Here is a 22,424-nt window from a genome sequence, read left to right as displayed (position 1 = left end):
CCGTTCCCCCTCCGAGTGCCTTTCGGGGCGGCTGGGCCGGTCCCACTGCCTTTCGGGGCGGCCGGGCCGGCTCTGTGTGCCTTTCGGGGAGGCCGGGGAGCCTCCGAGTGCCTTTCAGGGAGGCCGGGTCGCCTCCCAGTGCCTTTCGGGACGGCCAGGGAGGCTCCGAGTGCCTTTGGGGGCAGCCGGCGAGGCTCCGAGTACCTTTCGGGGAGGCCGGGGAGGCTCCGAGTGCTTTTCGGGGCAGCCGGTCGCCTCCGAGTGCCTTTTGGGGTGGCCGGGCTGCCTCCGAGTACCTTTTGGGGCGGCCAGGCTACCTCCGAGTGCCTTTTGGGACGGCCAGCGAGGCTCCGAGTGCCTTTGTGGGCGGCCGGGCCGCCTCCGAGTGCCTTTTGGGGTAGCTGGGGAGGCTCCGAGTGCCTTTTCGGGCAGCTGGAGAGGCTCCGAGTGCCTTTCGGGGTGGCCGGGGAGGCTCCGAGTGCCTTTGTGGGCGGCCGGGGAGGCTCTGAGTGCCTTTCGGGGCGTCCGTGCAGGCTCCGAGTGCCTTTCGGGGTGGCCATGGAGGCTCTGAGTGCCTTTCGGGGTGGCTGGGGAGGCTCCGAGTGCCTTTTGGGGCGGCCGGGGAGGCTCCGAGTGCCTTTCGGGGCGGCCGGGGGGGCTATGAGTGCCTTTCGAGGCGGCCGGGGAGGCTCCGAGTGCCTTTTGGGGTGGCCGGGCCTTCTCCGAGTGCCTTTCGGGGCGGCCAGGCTACCTCTGAGTGCCCTTTGGGGCGTCCAGCGAGGCTCCGAGTGCCTTTGTGGGCGGCCGGGCCGGCTCCGAGTGCCTTTTGGGGCAGCTGGGGAGGCTCCGAGTGCCTTTGTGGGCAGCTGGGGAGGCTCCGAGTGCCTTTCGGGGCGGCCGGAGAGGCTCCGAGTGCCTTTCGGGGCAGCTGGGAAGGCTCCGAGTGCCTTTTGGGGCGGCCAGGGAGGCTCCGAGTGCCTTTGTCGGCGGCCGGGGAGGCTCCGAGTGCCTTTCAGGGCGTCTGGGGAGGCTCCGAGTGCCTTTCGGGGCAGCCCTTCCCCCTCCGAGTGCCTTTCGGGGCGTCAGAGCCGGTCCCAGTGCCTTTCGGGGAGGCCGGGCAGCCTCTCAGTGCCTTTCGGGGAGGCCGGGCCGGCTCCGAGTGCCTTTCGGGGCGGCCGGGCAGGCTCCGAGTGCCTTTGGGGGCAGCCGTTCCCCCTCCGAGTGCCTTTCGGGGAGGCCGGGCTGCCTCCCAGAGCCTTTCGGGGCAGCCGGCGAGGCTCTGACTGCCTTTCGGGGAGGCCGGGCCGCCTCCGAGTGCCTTTCGGGGCGGCCGGACCGCCTCCCAGTGCCTTTGGGGGCGGCTGGGCCGGCTCCGAGTGCCTTTTGGGGTGGCCGGGCAGGCTCCGAGTGCCTTTCGGGGCGGCCGGTCGCCTCCGAGTGCCTTTCGGGGCGGTCGGGGAGGCTCCGAGTGCCTTTGGGGGAGGCCGGGCCGCCTCCGAGTGCCTTTCGGGGAGGCTGGGCCGCCTCCGAGTGCCTTTTGGGGCGGCCAGGGAGGCTCCGAGTGCCTTTCGGGGCGGCCGGGGAGGCTCCGAGTGCCTTTGTGGGTGGCCACGGAGGCTCCGAGTACCTTTCGGGGCATCCGGGGAGGCTCCGAGTGCCTTTCGGGGCGGCCGGAGAGGCTCCGAGTGCCTTTCGGGGCAGCTGGGAAGGCTCCGAGTGCCTTTTGGGGCGGCCAGGGAGGCTCCGAGTGCCTTTGTCGGCGGCCGGGGAGGCTCCGAGTGCCTTTCAGGGCGTCTGGGGAGGCTCCGAGTGCCTTTCGGGGCAGCCCTTCCCCCTCCGAGTGCCTTTCGGGGCGTCAGAGCCGGTCCCAGTGCCTTTCGGGGAGGCCGGGCAGCCTCTCAGTGCCTTTCGGGGAGGCCGGGCCGGCTCCGAGTGCCTTTCGGGGCGGCCGGGCAGGCTCCGAGTGCCTTTGGGGGCAGCCGTTCCCCCTCCGAGTGCCTTTCGGGGAGGCCGGGCTGCCTCCCAGAGCCTTTCGGGGCAGCCGGCGAGGCTCTGACTGCCTTTCGGGGAGGCCGGGCCGCCTCCGAGTGCCTTTCGGGGCGGCCGGACCGCCTCCCAGTGCCTTTGGGGGCGGCTGGGCCGGCTCCGAGTGCCTTTTGGGGTGGCCGGGCAGGCTCCGAGTGCCTTTCGGGGCGGCCAGTCGCCTCCGAGTGCCTTTCGGGGTGGTCGGGGAGGCTCCGAGTGCCTTTGGGGGAGGCCGGGCCGCCTCCGAGTGCCTTTCGGGGAGGCTGGGCCGCCTCCGAGTGCCTTTTGGGGCGGCCAGGGAGGCTCCGAGTGCCTTTCGGGGCGGCCGGGGAGGCTCCGAGTGCCTTTGTGGGTGGCCACGGAGGCTCCGAGTGCCTTTCGGGGCATCCGGGGAGGCTCCGAGTGCCTTTCGGGGCGGCCGTTCACCTCCGAGTGCCTTTCGGGGTGGTCGGGGAGGCTCCGAGTGCCTTTGTGGACGGCCAGGGAGGCTCCGAGTGCCTTTCGGGGCGGCCGGGGAGGCTCCGAGTGCCTTTGTGGGTGGCCACGGAGGCTCCGAGTGCCTTTCGGGGTGGCTGGGGAAGCTCCGAGTGCCTTTCGGGGCGGCCAGGGAGGCTCCGAGTGCCTTTCGGGGCGGCCGGGGAGGCTCTGAGTGCCTTTCGGGGCGGCCGGGCAGGCTCCGAGTGCCTTTGGGGGCGGCTGGCGAGGCTCCGAGTGCCTTTCGGGGAGGCCGGGCCGCCTCCGAGTGCCTTTCGGGGCGGCCGGGGAGGCTCCAAGTGCCTTTTTGGGCAGGTGGGCCGCCTACGAGTGCCTTTTTGGGCGGCCAGGGAGGCTCCGAGTGCCTTTTGGGGTGGCCGGGCAGGCTCCGAGTGCCTTTCGGGGCGGCCGGGCAGGCTCTGAGTGCCTTTCGGGGCGGCCGGGGAGGCTCCGAGTGCCTTTCGGGGTGGCCGGGGAGGCTCCGAGTGCCTTTGTGGGCGGTCGGGCAGGCTCCGAGTGCCTTTTGGGGAGGCCGTGTCGCCTCCCAGTGCCTTTCGGGTCAGCCGGACCGCCTCCAAGTGCCTTTGGGGGCGCCCAGGGAGGCTCTGAGTGCCTTTTGGGGCAGCCGGGAAGCCTCCGAGTGCCTTTCAGGGCGGTCGCGCTGCCTCCGAGTGCCTTTTGGGGCGGCCGGCGAGGCTCTGAGTGCCTTTGTGGGCGGCCGGGGAGGCTCCGAGTGCCTTTTTGGGGCGGCTGGGGAGGCTCCGAGTGCCTTTCGGGGAGGCCGGGGAGGCTCCGAGTGCCTTTGTGGGTGGCCGGGGAGGCTCTGAGTACCTTTCGGGGCGGCCGGTGAGGCTCCGAGTGCCTTTCGGGGCGGCCGGGGAGGCTCCGAGTGCCTTTGGGAGCGGCCAGGACGGCTCCGAGTGCCTTTCGGGGCGGCCGGGCCACCTCCGAGTGCCTTTCGGGGCGGCCGGGCCGTATCCGAGTGCCTTTCGGGGCGGCTGGGTCGCCTCCGAGTGCCTTTCGGGGCGGCCGGCGAGGCTCTGAATGCCTTTCGGGGAGGCCGGCGAGGCTCTGAATGCCTTTCGGGGAGGCCGGCGAGGCTCCGAGTGCCTTTCGAGGTGGCTGTTTCCCCTCAAAGTGCATTTCGAGGCGTCCTGCCTGGCTCCGAGTGCCTTTCGGGGCGGCCGGGGAGGCTCCGAGTGCCTTTCGGGGAGGCTGGGCAGGCTCCGAGTGTCTTTCGGGGCGGCCAGGGAGGCTCCGAGTGCCTTTCGGGGCGGCCGTGCAGGCTCCGACTGCCTTTGTGGGTGGCCACGTAGGCTCTGAGTGCCTTTCGGGGCGGCTGGGGAAGCTCCGAGTGCCTTTCGGGGCGGCCGTGGAGGCTCTGAGTGCCTTTCGGGGCGGCCGGCGAGGCTCCGAGTGCCTTTTGGGGCGGCCGGGGAGTCTCCGAGTGCCTTTTAGGGAGGCCGGGCCGCCTCCGAGTGCCTTTCGGGGAGGCCGGTCTGCCTCCGAGTGCCTTTCGGGGCAGCCGGGTCGCCTCTGAGTGCCTTTCGGGGCGGCCGGGGAGGCTCCGAGTGCCTTTCGGGGTGGCCGGGCTGCCTCCGAGTGCCTTTCAGGGAGGCCGGTGAGTCTCCGAGTGCCTTTTGGGGCGGCCAGGGAGGCTCTGAGTGCCTTTCGGGGCGGCCGGGCCGGCTCCGAGTGCCTTTTGGGGCGGCCAGGGAGGCTCCAAGTGCCTTTCGGAGTGGCCGGGGAGGCTCCGAGTGCCTTTCTGGTAGGCCGTGTCGCCTCCGAGTGCCTTTCGGGGCAGCCGAACCGCCTCCAAGTGCCTTTGGGGGCGGCCGGGGAGGCTCCGAGTGCCTTTGGGGGCGGCCGGGGAGGCTCCGAGTACCTTTCGGGGCGGCCGGGCTGCCTCCGAGTGCCTTTCGGAACGGCCGGGGAGGCTCCGAGTGCCTTTTGGGGATGCCGGGGAGGCTCCGAGTGTCTTTTTCGGGTGGCCGGGACGGCTTCGAGCGCCTTTCGGGGCGGCCGGGGAGGCTCCGAGTGCCTTTGTGGACGGCCAGGGAGGCTCCGAGTGCCTTTCGGGGAGGCCGGGGAGGCTGCGAGTGCCTTTCGGGGCGGCCGGGCTGCCTCCGAGTGCCTTTCGGGGAGGCCGGGGAGGCTCCGAGTGCCTTTGTGGGCGGTCGGCGAGGCTCCGAGTGCCTTTCAGGGAGACCGGTCCGCCTCCGAGTGCCTTTCGGGGCGTCCGTGCAGGCTCCGAGTGCCTTTCGGGGTGGCCGGGCAGGCTCCGAGTGCCTTTCGGGGCGGCCGGGCAGGCTCCGAGTGCCTTTTGGGGCGGCCGGGACGGCTCCGAGTGCCTTTTGGGGTGGCCAGGGAGGCTCCGAGTGCCTTTGTGGGCGGCCGGGGAGGCTCCGAGTGCCTTTGTGTACGGCCGGGCCGGCTCCGAGTGCCTTTCGGGGCAGCCGGGCCGCCTCCGAGTGCCTTTGGGGGCGTCTGGGGAGGCTCCGAGTGCCTTTCGGGGCAGCCCTTTCCCCTCCGAGTGCCTTTCGGGGTGTTAGGGCCGGTCCCAGTGCCTTTCGGGGCGGCCGGGCGGCCTCTCAGTGCCTTTCGGGGTGGCCGGGCCGGCTCCGAGTGCCTTTCGGGGCAGCCGGGCAGGCTCCGAGTGCCTTTCGGGGCGGCCGAGGAGGCTCCGAGTGCCTTTCGGGGCGGCCGGCGAGGCTCCGAGTGCCTTTGTGGGCAGCCAGGCCACCTCCGAGTGCCTTTCGGGGAGGCCGGTCTGCCTCCGAGTGCCTTTCGGGGCAGCCGGGTCGCCTCTGAGTGCCTCTCGGGGCGGCCGGGGAGGCTCCGAGTGCCTTTCGGGGTGGCCGGGCTGCCTCCGAGTGCCTTTCAGGGAGGCCGGTGAGTCTCTGAGTGCCTTTCGGGGCAGCCGTGGAGGCTCCGAGTGCCTTTTGGGGCGGCCGGGGAGGCTCCGAGTGCCTTTCGGGGCGTCCGGGGAGTCTCCGAGTGCCTTTCGGGGCGGCCGGGACGGCTCCGAGTGCCTTTTGGGGCGGCCAGGACGGCTCCGAGTGCCTTTTGGGGTGGCCGGGCCGCCTCCGAGTGCCTTTTGGGGCAGCTAGGGAGGCTCCGAGTGCCTTTCGGGGCGGCCGGGGAGGCTCCGAGTGCCTTTTGGGGTGGCCGGGCAGGCTCCGAGTGCCTTTCGGGGCGGTCGGGGGGGCTCCGAGTGCCTTTGTGGACGGCCAGGGAGGCTCCGAGTGCCTTTCGGGGAGGCCGGTGAGGCTCCGAGTGCCTTTCGGGGAGGCCGGGCCGCCTCCGAGTGCCTTTCGGGGCGGCCGGCCCTCCCGAGTGCCTTTCGGGGTGGCCGGGCCGCCTCCGAGTGCCTTTGTGGGCGGCCGGTGAGGCTCCGAATGCCTTTCGGGGAGGCCGGGCCGCCTCCGAGTGCCTTTTGTGGAGGCCGGGGAGGCTCCGAGTGCCTTTTGGGGTGGCCGGGCCGCCTCCGAGTGCCTTTTGGGGCGGCCAGGGAGGCTCCGAGTGCCTTTGTGGGCAGCCGGGGAGGCTCCGAGTGCCTTTCGGGGCATCCGGGGAGGCTCCGAGTGCCTTTTGGGGCGGCCGGGGAGGCTCCGAGTGCCTTTGGGGGCGGCCAGGGAGGCTCCGAGTGCCTTTTGGGGTGGCCGGGCCGCCTCCGAGTGCCTTTTGGGGAGGCCGTGCAGGCTCCGAGTGCCTTTCGGGGCAGCTAGGGAGGCTCCGAGTGCCTTTTCGGGGAGGCCGGGGAGGCTCCGAGTGCCTTTCGGGGCGGCCGGCGAGGCTCCGAGTGCCTTTCGGGGCAGCCGTTCCCCCTCCGAGTGCCTTTCGGGGCGGCTGGGCCGGTCCCACTGCCTTTCGGGGCGGCCGGGCCGGCTCTGTGTGCCTTTCGGGGAGGCCGGGGAGCCTCCGAGTGCCTTTCAGGGAGGCCGGGTCGCCTCCCAGTGCCTTTCGGGACGGCCAGGGAGGCTCCGAGTGCCTTTGGGGGCAGCCGGCGAGGCTCCGAGTACCTTTCGGGGAGGCCGGGGAGGCTCCGAGTGCTTTTCGGGGCAGCCGGTCGCCTCCGAGTGCCTTTTGGGGTGGCCGGGCTGCCTCCGAGTACCTTTTGGGGCGGCCAGGCTACCTCCGAGTGCCTTTTGGGACGGCCAGCGAGGCTCCGAGTGCCTTTGTGGGCGGCCGGGCCGCCTCCGAGTGCCTTTTGGGGTAGCTGGGGAGGCTCCGAGTGCCTTTTCGGGCAGCTGGAGAGGCTCCGAGTGCCTTTCGGGGTGGCCGGGGAGGCTCCGAGTGCCTTTGTGGGCGGCCGGGGAGGCTCTGAGTGCCTTTCGGGGCGTCCGTGCAGGCTCCGAGTGCCTTTCGGGGTGGCCATGGAGGCTCTGAGTGCCTTTCGGGGTGGCTGGGGAGGCTCCGAGTGCCTTTTGGGGCGGCCGGGGAGGCTCCGAGTGCCTTTCGGGGCGGCCGGGGGGGCTATGAGTGCCTTTCGAGGCGGCCGGGGAGGCTCCGAGTGCCTTTTGGGGTGGCCGGGCCTTCTCCGAGTGCCTTTCGGGGCGGCCAGGCTACCTCTGAGTGCCCTTTGGGGCGTCCAGCGAGGCTCCGAGTGCCTTTGTGGGCGGCCGGGCCGGCTCCGAGTGCCTTTTGGGGCAGCTGGGGAGGCTCCGAGTGCCTTTGTGGGCAGCTGGGGAGGCTCCGAGTGCCTTTCGGGGCGGCCGGAGAGGCTCCGAGTGCCTTTCGGGGCAGCTGGGAAGGCTCCGAGTGCCTTTTGGGGCGGCCAGGGAGGCTCCGAGTGCCTTTGTCGGCGGCCGGGGAGGCTCCGAGTGCCTTTCAGGGCGTCTGGGGAGGCTCCGAGTGCCTTTCGGGGCAGCCCTTCCCCCTCCGAGTGCCTTTCGGGGCGTCAGAGCCGGTCCCAGTGCCTTTCGGGGAGGCCGGGCAGCCTCTCAGTGCCTTTCGGGGAGGCCGGGCCGGCTCCGAGTGCCTTTCGGGGCGGCCGGGCAGGCTCCGAGTGCCTTTGGGGGCAGCCGTTCCCCCTCCGAGTGCCTTTCGGGGAGGCCGGGCTGCCTCCCAGAGCCTTTCGGGGCAGCCGGCGAGGCTCTGACTGCCTTTCGGGGAGGCCGGGCCGCCTCCGAGTGCCTTTCGGGGCGGCCGGACCGCCTCCCAGTGCCTTTGGGGGCGGCTGGGCCGGCTCCGAGTGCCTTTTGGGGTGGCCGGGCAGGCTCCGAGTGCCTTTCGGGGCGGCCGGTCGCCTCCGAGTGCCTTTCGGGGCGGTCGGGGAGGCTCCGAGTGCCTTTGGGGGAGGCCGGGCCGCCTCCGAGTGCCTTTCGGGGAGGCTGGGCCGCCTCCGAGTGCCTTTTGGGGCGGCCAGGGAGGCTCCGAGTGCCTTTCGGGGCGGCCGGGGAGGCTCCGAGTGCCTTTGTGGGTGGCCACGGAGGCTCCGAGTACCTTTCGGGGCATCCGGGGAGGCTCCGAGTGCCTTTCGGGGCGGCCGTTCACCTCCGAGTGCCTTTCGGGGTGGTCGGGGAGGCTCCGAGTGCCTTTGTGGACGGCCAGGGAGGCTCCGAGTGCCTTTCGGGGCGGCCGGGGAGGCTCCGAGTGCCTTTGTGGGTGGCCACGGAGGCTCCGAGTGCCTTTCGGGGTGGCTGGGGAAGCTCCGAGTGCCTTTCGGGGCGGCCAGGGAGGCTCCGAGTGCCTTTCGGGGCGGCCGGGGAGGCTCTGAGTGCCTTTCGGGGCGGCCGGGCAGGCTCCGAGTGCCTTTGGGGGCGGCTGGCGAGGCTCCGAGTGCCTTTCGGGGAGGCCGGGCCGCCTCCGAGTGCCTTTCGGGGCGGCCGGGGAGGCTCCAAGTGCCTTTTTGGGCAGGTGGGCCGCCTACGAGTGCCTTTTTGGGCGGCCGGGGAGGCTCCGAGTGCCTTTTGGGGTGGCCGGGCAGGCTCCGAGTGCCTTTCGGGGCGGCCGGGCAGGCTCTGAGTGCCTTTCGGGGCGGCCGGGGAGGCTCCGAGTGCCTTTCGGGGTGGCCGGGGAGGCTCCGAGTGCCTTTGTGGGCGGTCGGGCAGGCTCCGAGTGCCTTTTGGGGAGGCCGTGTCGCCTCCCAGTGCCTTTCGGGTCAGCCGGACCGCCTCCAAGTGCCTTTGGGGGCGCCCAGGGAGGCTCTGAGTGCCTTTTGGGGCAGCCGGGAAGCCTCCGAGTGCCTTTCAGGGCGGTCGCGCTGCCTCCGAGTGCCTTTTGGGGCGGCCGGCGAGGCTCTGAGTGCCTTTGTGGGCGGCCGGGGAGGCTCCGAGTGCCTTTTTGGGGCGGCTGGGGAGGCTCCGAGTGCCTTTCGGGGAGGCCGGGGAGGCTCCGAGTGCCTTTGTGGGTGGCCGGGGAGGCTCTGAGTACCTTTCGGGGCGGCCGGTGAGGCTCCGAGTGCCTTTCGGGGCGGCCGGGGAGGCTCCGAGTGCCTTTGGGAGCGGCCAGGACGGCTCCGAGTGCCTTTCGGGGCGGCCGGGCCGCCTCCGAGTGCCTTTCGGGGCGGCTGGGGAGGCTCCGAGTGCCTTTCGGGGAGGCCGGGGAGGCTCCGAGTGCCTTTGTGGGCGGTCGGCGAGGCTCCGAGTGCCTTTCAGGGAGACCGGTCCGCCTCCGAGTGCCTTTCGGGGCGTCCGTGCAGGCTCCGAGTGCCTTTCGGGGTGGCCGGGCAGGCTCCGAGTGCCTTTCGGGGCGGCCGGGCAGGCTCCGAGTGCCTTTTGGGGCGGCCGGGACGGCTCCGAGTGCCTTTTGGGGTGGCCAGGGAGGCTCCGAGTGCCTTTGTGGGCGGCCGGGGAGGCTCCGAGTGCCTTTGTGTACGGCCGGGCCGGCTCCGAGTGCCTTTCGGGGCAGCCGGGCCGCCTCCGAGTGCCTTTGGGGGCGTCTGGGGAGGCTCCGAGTGCCTTTCGGGGCAGCCCTTTCCCCTCCGAGTGCCTTTCGGGGTGTTAGGGCCGGTCCCAGTGCCTTTCGGGGCGGCCGGGCGGCCTCTCAGTGCCTTTCGGGGTGGCCGGGCCGGCTCCGAGTGCCTTTCGGGGCAGCCGGGCAGGCTCCGAGTGCCTTTCGGGGCGGCCGGCGAGGCTCCGAGTGCCTTTCGGGGCGGCCGGGGAGGCTCCGAGTGCCTTTGTGGGCGGTCGGCGAGGCTCCGAGTGCCTTTCAGGGAGACCGGTCCGCCTCCGAGTGCCTTTCGGGGCGTCCGTGCAGGCTCCGAGTGCCTTTCGGGGTGGCCGGGCAGGCTCCGAGTGCCTTTCGGGGCGGCCGGGCAGGCTCCGAGTGCCTTTTGGGGCGGCCGGGACGGCTCCGAGTGCCTTTTGGGGTGGCCAGGGAGGCTCCGAGTGCCTTTCGGGGTGGCCGGGGAGGCTCCGAGTGCCTTTGTGGGCGGTCGGGCAGGCTCCGAGTGCCTTTTGGGGAGGCCGTGTCGCCTCCCAGTGCCTTTCGGGTCAGCCGGACCGCCTCCAAGTGCCTTTGGGGGCGCCCAGGGAGGCTCTGAGTGCCTTTTGGGGCAGCCGGGAAGCCTCCGAGTCCCTTTCAGGGCGGTCGCGCTGCCTCCGAGTGCCTTTTGGGGCGGCCGGCGAGGCTCTGAGTGCCTTTGTGGGCGGCCGGGGAGGCTCCGAGTGCCTTTTTGGGGCGGCTGGGGAGGCTCCGAGTGCCTTTCGGGGAGGCCGGGGAGGCTCCGAGTGCCTTTGTGGGTGGCCGGGGAGGCTCTGAGTACCTTTCGGGGCGGCCGGTGAGGCTCCGAGTGCCTTTCGGGGCGGCCGGGGAGGCTCCGAGTGCCTTTGGGAGCGGCCAGGACGGCTCCGAGTGCCTTTCGGGGCGGCCGGGCCGCCTCCGAGTGCCTTTCGGGGCGGCCGGGCCGTATCCGAGTGCCTTTCGGGGCGGCTGGGTCGCCTCCGAGTGCCTTTCGGGGCGGCCGGCGAGGCTCTGAATGCCTTTCGGGGAGGCCGGCGAGGCTCTGAATGCCTTTCGGGGAGGCCGGCGAGGCTCCGAGTGCCTTTCGAGGTGGCTGTTTCCCCTCAAAGTGCATTTCGAGGCGTCCTGCCTGGCTCCGAGTGCCTTTCGGGGCGGCCGGGGAGGCTCCGAGTGCCTTTCGGGGAGGCTGGGCAGGCTCCGAGTGTCTTTCGGGGCGGCCAGGGAGGCTCCGAGTGCCTTTCGGGGCGGCCGTGCAGGCTCCGACTGCCTTTGTGGGTGGCCACGTAGGCTCTGAGTGCCTTTCGGGGCGGCTGGGGAAGCTCCGAGTGCCTTTCGGGGCGGCCGTGGAGGCTCTGAGTGCCTTTCGGGGCGGCCGGCGAGGCTCCGAGTGCCTTTTGGGGCGGCCGGGGAGTCTCCGAGTGCCTTTTAGGGAGGCCGGGCCGCCTCCGAGTGCCTTTCGGGGAGGCCGGTCTGCCTCCGAGTGCCTTTCGGGGCAGCCGGGTCGCCTCTGAGTGCCTTTCGGGGCGGCCGGGGAGGCTCCGAGTGCCTTTCGGGGTGGCCGGGCTGCCTCCGAGTGCCTTTCAGGGAGGCCGGTGAGTCTCCGAGTGCCTTTTGGGGCGGCCAGGGAGGCTCTGAGTGCCTTTCGGGACGGCCGGGCCGGCTCCGAGTGCCTTTCGGGGCGGCCAGGGAGGCTCCAAGTGCCTTTCGGAGTGGCCGGGGAGGCTCCGAGTGCCTTTCTGGTAGGCCGTGTCGCCTCCGAGTGCCTTTCGGGGCAGCCGAACCGCCTCCAAGTGCCTTTGTGGGCGGCCGGGCCGGCTCCGAGTGCCTTTTGGGGCAGCTGGGGAGGCTCCGAGTGCCTTTCGGGGCAGCGGGTCGCCTCCGAGTGCCTTTTGGGGCGGCCAGGGAGGCTCCGAGTGCCTTTGGGGGAGGCCGGGCCGCCTCTGAGTGCCTTTCGGGGAGGCTGGGCCGCCTCCGAGTGCCTTTTGGAGCGGCCAGGGAGGCTCCGAGTGCCTTTCGGGGCAGCCGGGCAGGCTCCGAGTGCCTTTTGGGGTCTTCGGGCCGGCTCCGAGTGCCTTTCGGGGTGGCCGGTGAGGCTCCGAGGGCCTTTCGGGGTGGTTGGGGAGGCTCCAAGTGCCTTTGGGGGAGGCCGGGCCGCCTCCGACTGCCTTTCGGGGAGGCTGGGCAGGCTCCGAGTGTCTTTCGGGGCGGCCGGGTAGGCTCTGAGTGCCTTTCGGGGAGGCCGGGGAGGCTCCGAGTGTCTTTGTGGACGGCCAGGGAGGCTCCGAGTGCCTTTCCGGGTGGCCGGGGCGGTTCCGAGTGCCTTTCGGGGCGGCCGGGGAGGCTCCGAGTGCCTTTTGGGGTGGCCGGGCTGCCTCCGAGTACCTTTTGGGGTGGCCAGGCTACCTCCGAGTGCCTTTTGGGACGGCCAGCGAGGCTCCGAGTGCCTTTGTGGGCGGCCGGGCCGCCTCCGAGTGCCTTTTGGGGTAGCTGGGGAGGCTCCGAGTGCCTTTTCGGGCAGCTGGAGAGGCTCCGAGTGCCTTTCGGGGTGGCCGGGGAGGCTCCGAGTGCCTTTGTGGGCGGCCGGGGAGGCTCTGAGTGCCTTTCGGGGCGTCCGGGGAGGCTCCGAGTGCCTTTCAGGGAGGCCGTGTCGCCTCCGAGTGCCTTTCGGGGCGTCTGGGGAGGCTCCGAGTGCCTTTCGGGGCAGCCCTTCCCCCTCCGAGTGCCTTTCGGGGCGTCAGGGCCGGTCCGAGTGCCTTTCGGGGCGGCCGGGCGGCCTCTCAGTGCCTTTCGGGGAGGCCGGGCCGGCTCCGAGTGCCTTTTTGGGTGGCCGGCGAGGCTCCGAGTGCCTTTCGGGGAGGCCGGGGAGGCTCCGAGTGCTTTTCGGGGCGGCCGGGCTGCCTCCGAGTGCCTTTCAGGGCAGCCGGTCGCCTCCGAGTGCCTTTCGGGGCGGCCGGGCCGCCTCCGAGTGCCTTTTGGGGTGGCCGGGCAGGCTCCGAGTGCCTTTCGGGGCAGCGGGTCGCCTCCGAGTGCCTTTTGGGGCGGCCAGGGAGGCTCCGAGTGCCTTTCGGGGGAGGCCGGGCCGCCTCTGAGTGCCTTTCGGGGAGGCTGGGCCGCCTCCGAGTGCCTTTTGGAGCGGCCAGGGAGGCTCCGAGTGCCTTTCGGGGCAGCCGGGCAGGCTCCGAGTGCCTTTTGGGGTCTTCGGGCCGGCTCCGAGTGCCTTTCGGGGTGGCCGGTGAGGCTCCGAGGGCCTTTCGGGGTGGTTGGGGAGGCTCCGAGTGCCTTTGGGGGAGGCCGGGCCGCCTCCGACTGCCTTTCGGGGAGGCTGGGCAGGCTCCGAGTGTCTTTCGGGGCGGCCGGGTAGGCTCTGAGTGCCTTTCGGGGAGGCCGGGGAGGCTCCGAGTGTCTTTGTGGACGGCCAGGGAGGCTCCGAGTGCCTTTCGGGGTGGCCAGTCGCCTTCGAGTGCCTTTCGGGGCGGTCGGGGAGGCTCCGAGTGCCTTTTGGGGTGGCCGGGGAGGCTCCGAGTGCCTTTCGGGGTGGCCGGGCCGCCTACGAGTGCCTTTTTGGGCGGTCGGCGAGGCTCCGAGTGCCTTTCGGGGAGGCCGGGCAGGCTCCGAGTGCCTTTCGGGGCGGCCGGGGAGGCTCCGAGTGCCTTTGTGGGCGGTCGGCGAGGCTCCGAGTGCCTTTCAGGGAGACCGGTCCGCCTCCGAGTGCCTTTCGGGGCGTCCGTGCAGGCTCCGAGTGCCTTTCGGGGTGGCCGGGCAGGCTCCGAGTGCCTTTCGGGGCGGCCGGGCAGGCTCCGAGTGCCTTTTGGGGTGGCCGGGGAGGCTCCGAGTGCCTTTCGGGGCGGCCGGGGGGGCTCTGAGTGCCTTTCGGGGCGGCCGGGGAGGCTCAGAGTGCCTTTCGGGGAGGCCGGGGAGGCTCCGAGTGCCTTTCGGGGCGGCCGGGCTGCCTCCGAGTGCCTTTCGGGGCAGCTGGGAAGGCTCCGAGTGCCTTTTGGGGCGGCCAGGGAGGCTCCGAGTGCCTTTGTGTACGGCCGGGGAGGCTCCGAGTGCCTTTCGGGGCATCTGGGGAGGCTCCGAGTGCCTTTCAGGGCAGCCCTTCCCCCTCCGAGTGCCTTTCGGGGCGTCAGAGCCGGTCCCAGTGCCTTTCGGGGCGGCCGGGCAGGCTCCGAGTGCCTTTCGGGGAGGCCGGGCCGGCTCCGAGTGCCTTTCGGGGCGGCCGGGCAGGCTCCGAGTGCCTTTGGGGGCAGCCGTTCCCCCTCCGAGTGACTTTTGGGGAGGCAGGGCTGCCTCCCAGAGCCTTTCGGGGCAGCCGGCGAGGCTCCGAGTGCCTTTCGGGGAGGCCGGGCCGGCTCCGAGTGCCTTTCGGGGCGGCCGGTCGCCTCCGAGTGCCTTTCGGGGAGGCTGGGCAGGCTCCGAGTGTCTTTTGGGGCGGCCGTGCAGGCTCCGACTGCCTTTGTGGGTGGCCACGGAGGCTCTGAGTGCCTTTCGGTGTGGCTGAGGAAGCTCCGAGTGCCTTTCGGGGCGGCCGTGGAGGCTCTGAGTGCCTTTCGGGGCGGCCGGCGATGCTCTGAGTGCCATTGTGGGCGGCCGTGGAGGCTCAGAGTGCCTTTCGGGGCGGCCGGTGAGGCTCCGAGTGCCTTTCGGGGCGGCCGGCCCTCCCGAGTGCCTTTCGAGGTGGCCGGGCCGCCTCCGAGTGCCTTTGTGGGCGGCCGATGAGGCTCCGAATGCCTTTCGGGGCGGCCGGGCCGCCTCCGAGTGCCTTTTGGGGAGGTCGGGGAGGCTCCGAGTGCCTTTCGGGGAGGCCGGGGAGGCTCCGAGTGCCTTTGTGGGCGGCCGGGGAGGCTCTGAGTACCTTTCGGGGCGTCCGGGGAGTCTCCGAGTGCCTTTTGGGGCGGCCAGGGAGGCTCTGAGTGCCTTTGGGGGAGGCCGGGCCGCCTCCGAGTGCCTTTCGGGGAGGCTGGGCCGCCTCCGAGTGCCTTTTGGGGCGGCCAGGGAGGCTCCGAGTGCCTTTCGGGGCAGCTGGGCAGGCTCCGAGTGCCTTTTGGGGTCTTCGGGCCGGCTCCGAGTGCCTTTCGGGGTGGCCGGGGAGGCTCCGAGTGCCTTTCGGGGATGCCGGGGAGGCTCCGAGTGTCTTTTTGGGGCGGCCGGGACGGCTTCGAGCGCCTTTCGGGGCGGCTGGGGAGGCTCCGAGTGCCTTTGTGGACGGCCGGGGAGGCTCCGAGTGCCTTTCGGGGCGGCCGGGGAGGCTGCGAGTGCCTTTCGGGGCTCCCGGGGCGGTTCCGAGTGCCTTTCGGGGCGGCCTGGCCGGCTCCGAGTGCCTTTCGGGGTGGCCATTCGCCTCCGAGTGCCTTTCGGGGCGGTCGGGGAGGCTCGGAGTGCCTTTGGGGGAGGCCGGGCAGGCTCTGAGTGCCTTTCGGGGCGGCCGGGCCGGCTCCGAGTGCCTTTTGGGGCGGCCAGGGAGGCTCCGAGTGCCTTTTGGGGTGGCCGGGGAGGCTCCGAGTGCCTTTCGGGGTGGCCGGGCCGCCTACGAGTGCCTTTTTGGGGGGCCAGGGAGGCTCCGAGTGCCTTTTGGGGTGGCCGGGCAGGCTCCGAGTGCCTTTCGGGGCGGCCGGGGAGGCTCCGAGTGCCTTTGTGGGCGGTCGGCGAGGCTCCGAGTGCCTTTCAGGGAGACCGGTCCGCCTCCGAGTGCCTTTCGGGGCGTCCGTGCAGGCTCCGAGTGCCTTTCGGGGTGGCCATGGAGGCTCTGAGTGCCTTTCGGGGTGGCTGGGGAGGCTCCGAGTGCCTTTTGGGGCGGCCGGGGAGGCTCCGAGTGCCTTTCGGGGCGGCCGGGGGGGCTATGAGTGCCTTTCGAGGCGGCCGGGGAGGCTCCGAGTGCCTTTTGGGGTGGCCGGGCCTTCTCCGAGTGCCTTTCGGGGCGGCCAGGCTACCTCTGAGTGCCCTTTGGGGCGTCCAGCGAGGCTCCGAGTGCCTTTGTGGGCGGCCGGGCCGGCTCCGAGTGCCTTTTGGGGCAGCTGGGGAGGCTCCGAGTGCCTTTTCGGGCAGCTGGGGAGGCTCCGAGTGCCTTTCGGGGCGGCCGGAGAGGCTCCGAGTGCCTTTCGGGGCAGCTGGGAAGGCTCCGAGTGCCTTTTGGGGCGGCCAGGGAGGCTCCGAGTGCCTTTGTGGGCGGCCGGGGAGGCTCCGAGTGCCTTTCAGGGCGTCTGGGGAGGCTCCGAGTGCCTTTCGGGGCAGCCCTTCCCCCTCCGAGTGCCTTTCGGGGCGTCAGAGCCGGTCCCAGTGCCTTTCGGGGAGGCCGGGCAGCCTCTCAGTGCCTTTCGGGGAGGCCGGGCCGGCTCCGAGTGCCTTTCGGGGTGGCCGGGCAGGCTCCGAGTGCCTTTGGGGGCAGCCGTTCCCCCTCCGAGTGCCTTTCGGGGAGGCCGGGCTGCCTCCCAGAGCCTTTCGGGGCAGCCGGCGAGGCTCTGACTGCCTTTCGGGGAGGCCGGGCCGCCTCCGAGTGCCTTTCGGGGCGGCCGGACCGCCTCCCAGTGCCTTTGGGGGCGGCTGGGCCGGCTCCGAGTGCCTTTTGGGGTGGCCGGGCAGGCTCCGAGTGCCTTTCGGGGCGGCCGGTCGCCTCCGAGTGCCTTTCGGGGCGGTCGGGGAGGCTCCGAGTGCCTTTTGGGGTGGCCGGGCCTTCTCCGAGTGCCTTTCGGGGCGGCCAGGCTACCTCTGAGTGCCCTTTGGGGCGTCCAGCGAGGCTCCGAGTGCCTTTGTGGGCGGCCGGGCCGGCTCCGAGTGCCTTTTGGGGCAGCTGGGGAGGCTCCGAGTGCCTTTTTGGGCAGCTGGGGAGGCTCCGAGTGCCTTTCGGGGCGGCCGGAGAGGCTCCGAGTGCCTTTCGGGGCAGCTGGGAAGGCTCCGAGTGCCTTTTGGGGCGGCCAGGGAGGCTCCGAGTGCCTTTGTGGGCGGCCGGGGAGGCTCCGAGTGCCTTTCAGGGCGTCTGGGGAGGCTCCGAGTGCCTTTCGGGGCAGCCCTTCCCCCTCCGAGTGCCTTTCGGGGCGTCAGAGCCGGTCCCAGTGCCTTTCGGGGAGGCCGGGCAGCCTCTCAGTGCCTTTCGGGGAGGCCGGGCCGGCTCCGAGTGCCTTTCGGGGCGGCCGGGCAGGCTCCGAGTGCCTTTGGGGGCAGCCGTTCCCCCTCCGAGTGCCTTTCGGGGAGGCCGGGCTGCCTCCCAGAGCCTTTCGGGGCAGCCGGCGAGGCTCTGACTGCCTTTCGGGGAGGCCGGGCCGCCTCCGAGTGCCTTTCGGGGCGGCCGGACCGCCTCCCAGTGCCTTTGGGGGCGGCTGGGCCGGCTCCGAGTGCCTTTTGGGGTGGCCGGGCAGGCTCCGAGTGCCTTTCGGGGCGGCCGGTCGCCTCCGAGTGCCTTTCGGGGCGGTCGGGGAGGCTCCGAGTGCCTTTGGGGGAGGCCGGGCCGCCTCCGAGTGCCTTTCGGGGAGGCTGGGCCGCCTCCGAGTGCCTTTTGGGGCGGCCAGGGAGGCTCCGAGTGCCTTTCGGGGCGGCCGGGGAGGCTCCGAGTGCCTTTGTGGGTGGCCACGGAGGCTCCGAGTGCCTTTCGGGGTGGCTGGGGAAGCTCCGAGTGCCTTTCGGGGCGGCCAGGGAGGCTCCGAGTGCCTTTCGGGGCGGCCGGGGAGGCTCTGAGTGCCTTTCGGGGCGGCCAGGGAGGCTCCAAGTGCCTTTGGGGGCGGCTGGCGAGGCTCCGAGTGCCTTTCGGGGAGGCCGGGCCGCCTCCAAGTGCCTTTTGGGGCGGCCGGGGAGGCTCCGAGTGCCTTTCGGGGCGGCCGGCCCTCCCGAGTGCCTTTCGGGGCAGCCGAACCGCCTCCAAGTGCCTTTGGGGGTGGCCGGGGAGGCTCCGAGTGCCTTTGGGGGCGGCCGGGGAGGCTCCGAGTACCTTTCGGGGCGGCCGGGCTGCCTCCGAGTGCCTTTCGGGGATGCCGGGGAGGCTCCGAGTGTCTTTTTGGGGCGGCCGGGACGGCTTCGAACGCCTTTCGGGGCGGCCGGGGAGGCTCCGAGTGCCTTTGTGGACGGCCGGGGAGGCTCCGAGTGCGTTTCGGGGCGGCCGGGGCGGTTCCGAGTGCCTTTCGGGGCGGCCGGGGAGGCTCCGAGTGCCTTTCGGGGCAGCCGGTCGCCTCCGAGTGCCTTTCGGGGTGGTCGGGGAGGCTCCGAGTGCCTTTGGGGGAGGCCGGGCCGCCTCTGAGTGCCTTTCGGGGAGGCTGGGCCGCCTCCGAGTGCCTTTGGGGGAGGCTGGGCCGCCTCCGAGTGCCTTTCGGGGCGGCCGGGGAGGCTCCAAGTGCCTTTTTGGGCAGGTGGGCCGCCTACGAGTGCCTTTTTGGGCGGCCAGGGAGGCTCCGAGTGCCTTTTGGGGTGGCCGGGCAGGCTCCGAGTGCCTTTCGGGGCGGCCGGGCAGGCTCTGAGTGCCTTTCGGGGCGGCCGGGGAGGCTCCGAGTGCCTTTCGGGGTGGCCGGGGAGGCTCCGAGTGCCTTTGTGGGCGGTCGGGCAGGCTCCGAGTGCCTTTTGGGGAGGCCGTGTCGCCTCCCAGTGCCTTTCGGGTCAGCCGGACCGCCTCCAAGTGCCTTTGGGGGCGCCCAGGGAGGCTCTGAGTGCCTTTTGGGGCAGCCGGGAAGCCTCCGAGTCCCTTTCAGGGCGGTCGCGCTGCCTCCGAGTGCCTTTTGGGGCGGCCGGCGAGGCTCTGAGTGCCTTTGTGGGCGGCCGGGGAGGCTCCGAGTGCCTTTTTGGGGCGGCTGGGGAGGCTCCGAGTGCCTTTCGGGGAGGCCGGGGAGGCTCCGAGTGCCTTTGTGGGTGGCCGGGGAGGCTCTGAGTACCTTTCGGGGCGGCCGGTGAGGCTCCGAGTGCCTTTCGGGGCGGCCGGGGAGGCTCCGAGTGCCTTTGGGAGCGGCCAGGACGGCTCCGAGTGCCTTTCGGGGCGGCCGGGCCGCCTCCGAGTGCCTTTCGGGGCGGCCGGGCCGTATCCGAGTGGCTTTCGGGGCGGCTGGGTCGCCTCCGAGTGCCTTTCGGGGCAGCCGGCGAGGCTCTGAATGCCTTTCGGGGAGGCCGGCGAGGCTCTGAATGCCTTTCGGGGAGGCCGGCGAGGCTCCGAGTGCCTTTCGAGGTGGCTGTTTCCCCTCAAAGTGCATTTCGAGGCGTCCTGCCTGGCTCCGAGTGCCTTTCGGGGCGGCCGGGGAGGCTCCGAGTGCCTTTCGGGGAGGCTGGGCAGGCTCCGAGTGTCTTTCGGGGCGGCCAGGGAGGCTCCGAGTGCCTTTCGGGGCGGCCGTGCAGGCTCCGACTGCCTTTGTGGGTGGCCACGTAGGCTCTGAGTGCCTTTCGGGGCGGCTGGGGAAGCTCCGAGTGCCTTTCGGGGCGGCCGTGGAGGCTCTGAGTGCCTTTCGGGGCGGCCGGCGAGGCTCCGAGTGCCTTTTGGGGCGGCCGGGGAGTCTCCGAGTGCCTTTTAGGGAGGCCGGGCCGCCTCCGAGTGCCTTTCGGGGAGGCCGGTCTGCCTCCGAGTGCCTTTCGGGGCAGCCGGGTCGCCTCTGAGTGCCTTTCGGGGCGGCCGGGGAGGCTCCGAGTGCCTTTCGGGGTGGCCGGGCTGCCTCCGAGTGCCTTTCAGGGAGGCCGGTGAGTCTCCGAGTGCCTTTTGGGGCGGCCAGGGAGGCTCTGAGTGCCTTTCGGGACGGCCGGGCCGGCTCCGAGTGCCTTTCGGGGCGGCCAGGGAGGCTCCAAGTGCCTTTCGGAGTGGCCGGGGAGGCTCCGAGTGCCTTTCTGGTAGGCCGTGTCGCCTCCGAGTGCCTTTCGGGGCAGCCGAACCGCCTCCAAGTGCCTTTGGGGGCGGCCGGGGAGGCTCCGAGTGCCTTTGGGGGCGGCCGGGGAGGCTCCGAGTACCTTTCGGGGCGGCCGGGCTGCCTCCGAGTGCCTTTCGGAACGGCCGGGGAGGCTCCGAGTGCCTTTTGGGGATGCCGGGGAGGCTCCGAGTGTCTTTTTCGGGTGGCCGGGACGGCTTCGAGCGCCTTTCGGGGCGGCCGGGGAGGCTCCGAGTGCCTTTGTGGACGGCCAGGGAGGCTCCGAGTGCCTTTCGGGGAGGCCGGGGAGGCTGCGAGTGCCTTTGTGGGCGGCCGGGCTGCCTCCGAGTGCCTTTCGGGGCGGCCGGGGAGGCTCCGAGTGCCTTTGTGGGCGGTCGGCGAGTCTCCGAGTGCCTTTCAGGGAGACCGGTCCGCCTCCGAGTGCCTTTTGGGGTGGCCGGTGAGGCTCCGAGTGCCTTTTGGGGTGGCCGGGGAGGCTCCGAGTGCCTTTTGGGGCGGCCGGGCAGGCTCCGAGTGCCTTTTGGGGCGGCCGGGACGGCTCCGAGTGCCTTTTGGGGTGGCCAGGGAGGCTCCGAGTGCCTTTGTGGGCGGCCGGGGAGGCTCCGAGTGCCTTTGTGTACGGCCGGGCCGGCTCCGAGTGCCTTTCGGGGCAGCCGGGCCGCCTCCGAGTGCCTTTGGGGGCGTCTGGGGAGGCTCCGAGTGCCTTTCGGGGCAGCCCTTTCCCCTCCGAGTGCCTTTCGGGGTGTTAGGGCCGGTCCCAGTGCCTTTCGGGGCGGCCGGGCGGCCTCTCAGTGCCTTTCGGGGTGGCCGGGCCGGCTCCGAGTGCCTTTCGGGGCAGCCGGGCAGGCTCCGAGTGCCTTTCGGGGCGGCCGAGGAGGCTCCGAGTGCCTTTCGGGGCGGCCGGCGAGGCTCCGAGTGCCTTTGTGGGCAGCCAGGCCACCTCCGAGTGCCTTTCGGGGAGGCCGGTCTGCCTCCGAGTGCCTTTCGGGGCAGCCGGGTCGCCTCTGAGTGCCTCTCGGGGCGGCCGGGGAGGCTCCGAGTGCCTTTCGGGGTGGCCGGGCTGCCTCCGAGTGCCTTTCAGGGAGGCCGGTGAGTCTCTGAGTGCCTTTCGGGGCAGCCGTGGAGGCTCCGAGTGCCTTTTGGGGCGGCCGGGGAGGCTCCGAGTGCCTTTCGGGGCGTCCGGGGAGTCTCCGAGTGCCTTTCGGGGCGGCCGGGACGGCTCCGAGTGCCTTTTGGGGCGGCCAGGACGGCTCCGAGTGCCTTTTGGGGTGGCCGGGCCGCCTCCGAGTGCCTTTTGGGGCAGCTAGGGAGGCTCCGAGTGCCTTTCGGGGCGGCCGGGGAGGCTCCGAGTGCCTTTTGGGGTGGCCGGGCAGGCTCCGAGTGCCTTTCGGGGCGGTCGGGGGGGCTCCGAGTGCCTTTGTGGACGGCCAGGGAGGCTCCGAGTGCCTTTCGGGGAGGCCGGTGAGGCTCCGAGTGCCTTTCGGGGAGGCCGGGCCGCCTCCGAGTGCCTTTCGGGGCGGCCGGCCCTCCCGAGTGCCTTTCGGGGTGGCCGGGCCGCCTCCGAGTGCCTTTGTGGGCGGCCGGTGAGGCTCCGAATGCCTTTCGGGGAGGCCGGGCCGCCTCCGAGTGCCTTTTCTGGAGGCCGGGGAGGCTCCGAGTGCCTTTTGGGGTGGCCGGGCCGCCTCCGAGTGCCTTTTGGGGCGGCCAGGGAGGCTCCGAGTGCCTTTGTGGGCAGCCGGGGAGGCTCCGAGTGCCTTTCGGGGCATCCGGGGAGGCTCCGAGTGCCTTTTGGGGCGGCCGGGGAGGCTCCGAGTGCCTTTGGGGGCGGCCAGGGAGGCTCCCAGTGCCTTTTGGGGTGGCCGGGCCGCCTCCGAGTGCCTTTTGGGGAGGCCGGGGAGGCTCCGAGTGCCTTTCGGGCAGCTAGGGAGGCTCCGAGTGCCTTTTCGGGGAGGCCGGGGAGGCTCCGAGTGCCTTTCGGGGCGGCCGGCGAGGCTCCGAGTGCCTTTCGGGGCAGCCGTTCCCCCTCCGAGTGCCTTTCGGGGCGGCTGGGCCGGTCCCACTGCCTTTCGGGGCGGCCGGGCCGGCTCTGTGTGCCTTTCGGGGAGGCCGGGGAGCCTCCGAGTGCCTTTCAGGGAGGCCGGGTCGCCTCCCAGTGCCTTTCGGGACGGCCAGGGAGGCTCCGAGTGCCTTTGGGGGCAGCTGGCGAGGCTCCGAGTACCTTTCGGGGAGGCCGGGGAGGCTCCGAGTGCTTTTCGGGGCAGCCGGTCGCCTCCGAGTGCCTTTCGGGGCGGCCGGGCCGGCTCCGAGTGCCTTTTGGGGTGGCCGGGCAGGCTCCGAGTGCCTTTCGGGGTGGCCGGGGAGGCTCCGAGTGCCTTTCGGGACGGCCAGGGAGGCTCCGAGTGCCTTTTGGGGAGGCCGGGGAGGCTGCGAGTGCCTTTCGGGGCGGCCGGGCTGCCTCCGAGTGCCTTTCGGGGCGTCTGGGGAGGCTCCGAGTGCCTTTGTGGCGGCCAGGGAGGCTCCGAGTGCCTTTCCGGGTGGCCGGGGCGGTTCCGAGTGCCTTTCGGGGCGGCCGGGGAGGCTCCGAGTGCCTTTCGGGGAGGCCGGGCTGCCTCCGAGTACCTTTTGGGGCGGCCAGGCTACCTCCGAGTGCCTTTTGGGACGGCCAGCGAGGCTCCGAGTGCCTTTGTGGGCGGCCGGGCCGCCTCCGAGTGCCTTTTGGGGTAGCTGGGGAGGCTCCGAGTGCCTTTTCGGGCAGCTGGAGAGGCTCCGAGTGCCTTTGTGGGCGGCCGGGGAGGCTCTGAGTGCCTTTCGGGGCGTCCGTGCAGGCTCCGAGTGCCTTTCGGGGTGGCCATGGAGGCTCTGAGTGCCTTTCGGGGTGGCTGGGGAGGCTCCGAGTGCCTTTTGGGGCGGCCGGGGAGGCTCCGAGTGCCTTTCGGGGCGGCCGGGGGGGCTATGAGTGCCTTTCGAGGCGGCCGGGGAGGCTCCGAGTGCCTTTTGGGGTGGCCGGGCCTTCTCCGAGTGCCTTTCGGGGCGGCCAGGCTACCTCTGAGTGCCCTTTGGGGCGTCCAGCGAGGCTCCGAGTGCCTTTGTGGGCGGCCGGGCCGGCTCCGAGTGCCTTTTGGGGCAGCTGGGGAGGCTCCGAGTGCCTTTTCGGGCAGCTGGGGAGGCTCCGAGTGCCTTTCGGGGCGGCCGGAGAGG

The sequence above is a fragment of the Struthio camelus genome, chromosome 33 (assembly GCF_040807025.1).
Source record: "Struthio camelus isolate bStrCam1 chromosome 33, bStrCam1.hap1, whole genome shotgun sequence".
In the NCBI taxonomy this organism is placed as follows: Eukaryota; Metazoa; Chordata; class Aves; order Struthioniformes; family Struthionidae; genus Struthio; species Struthio camelus.
The sequence above is the reverse complement of the archived record's forward strand: the minus strand, read 5'-3'. Positions refer to the sequence as shown.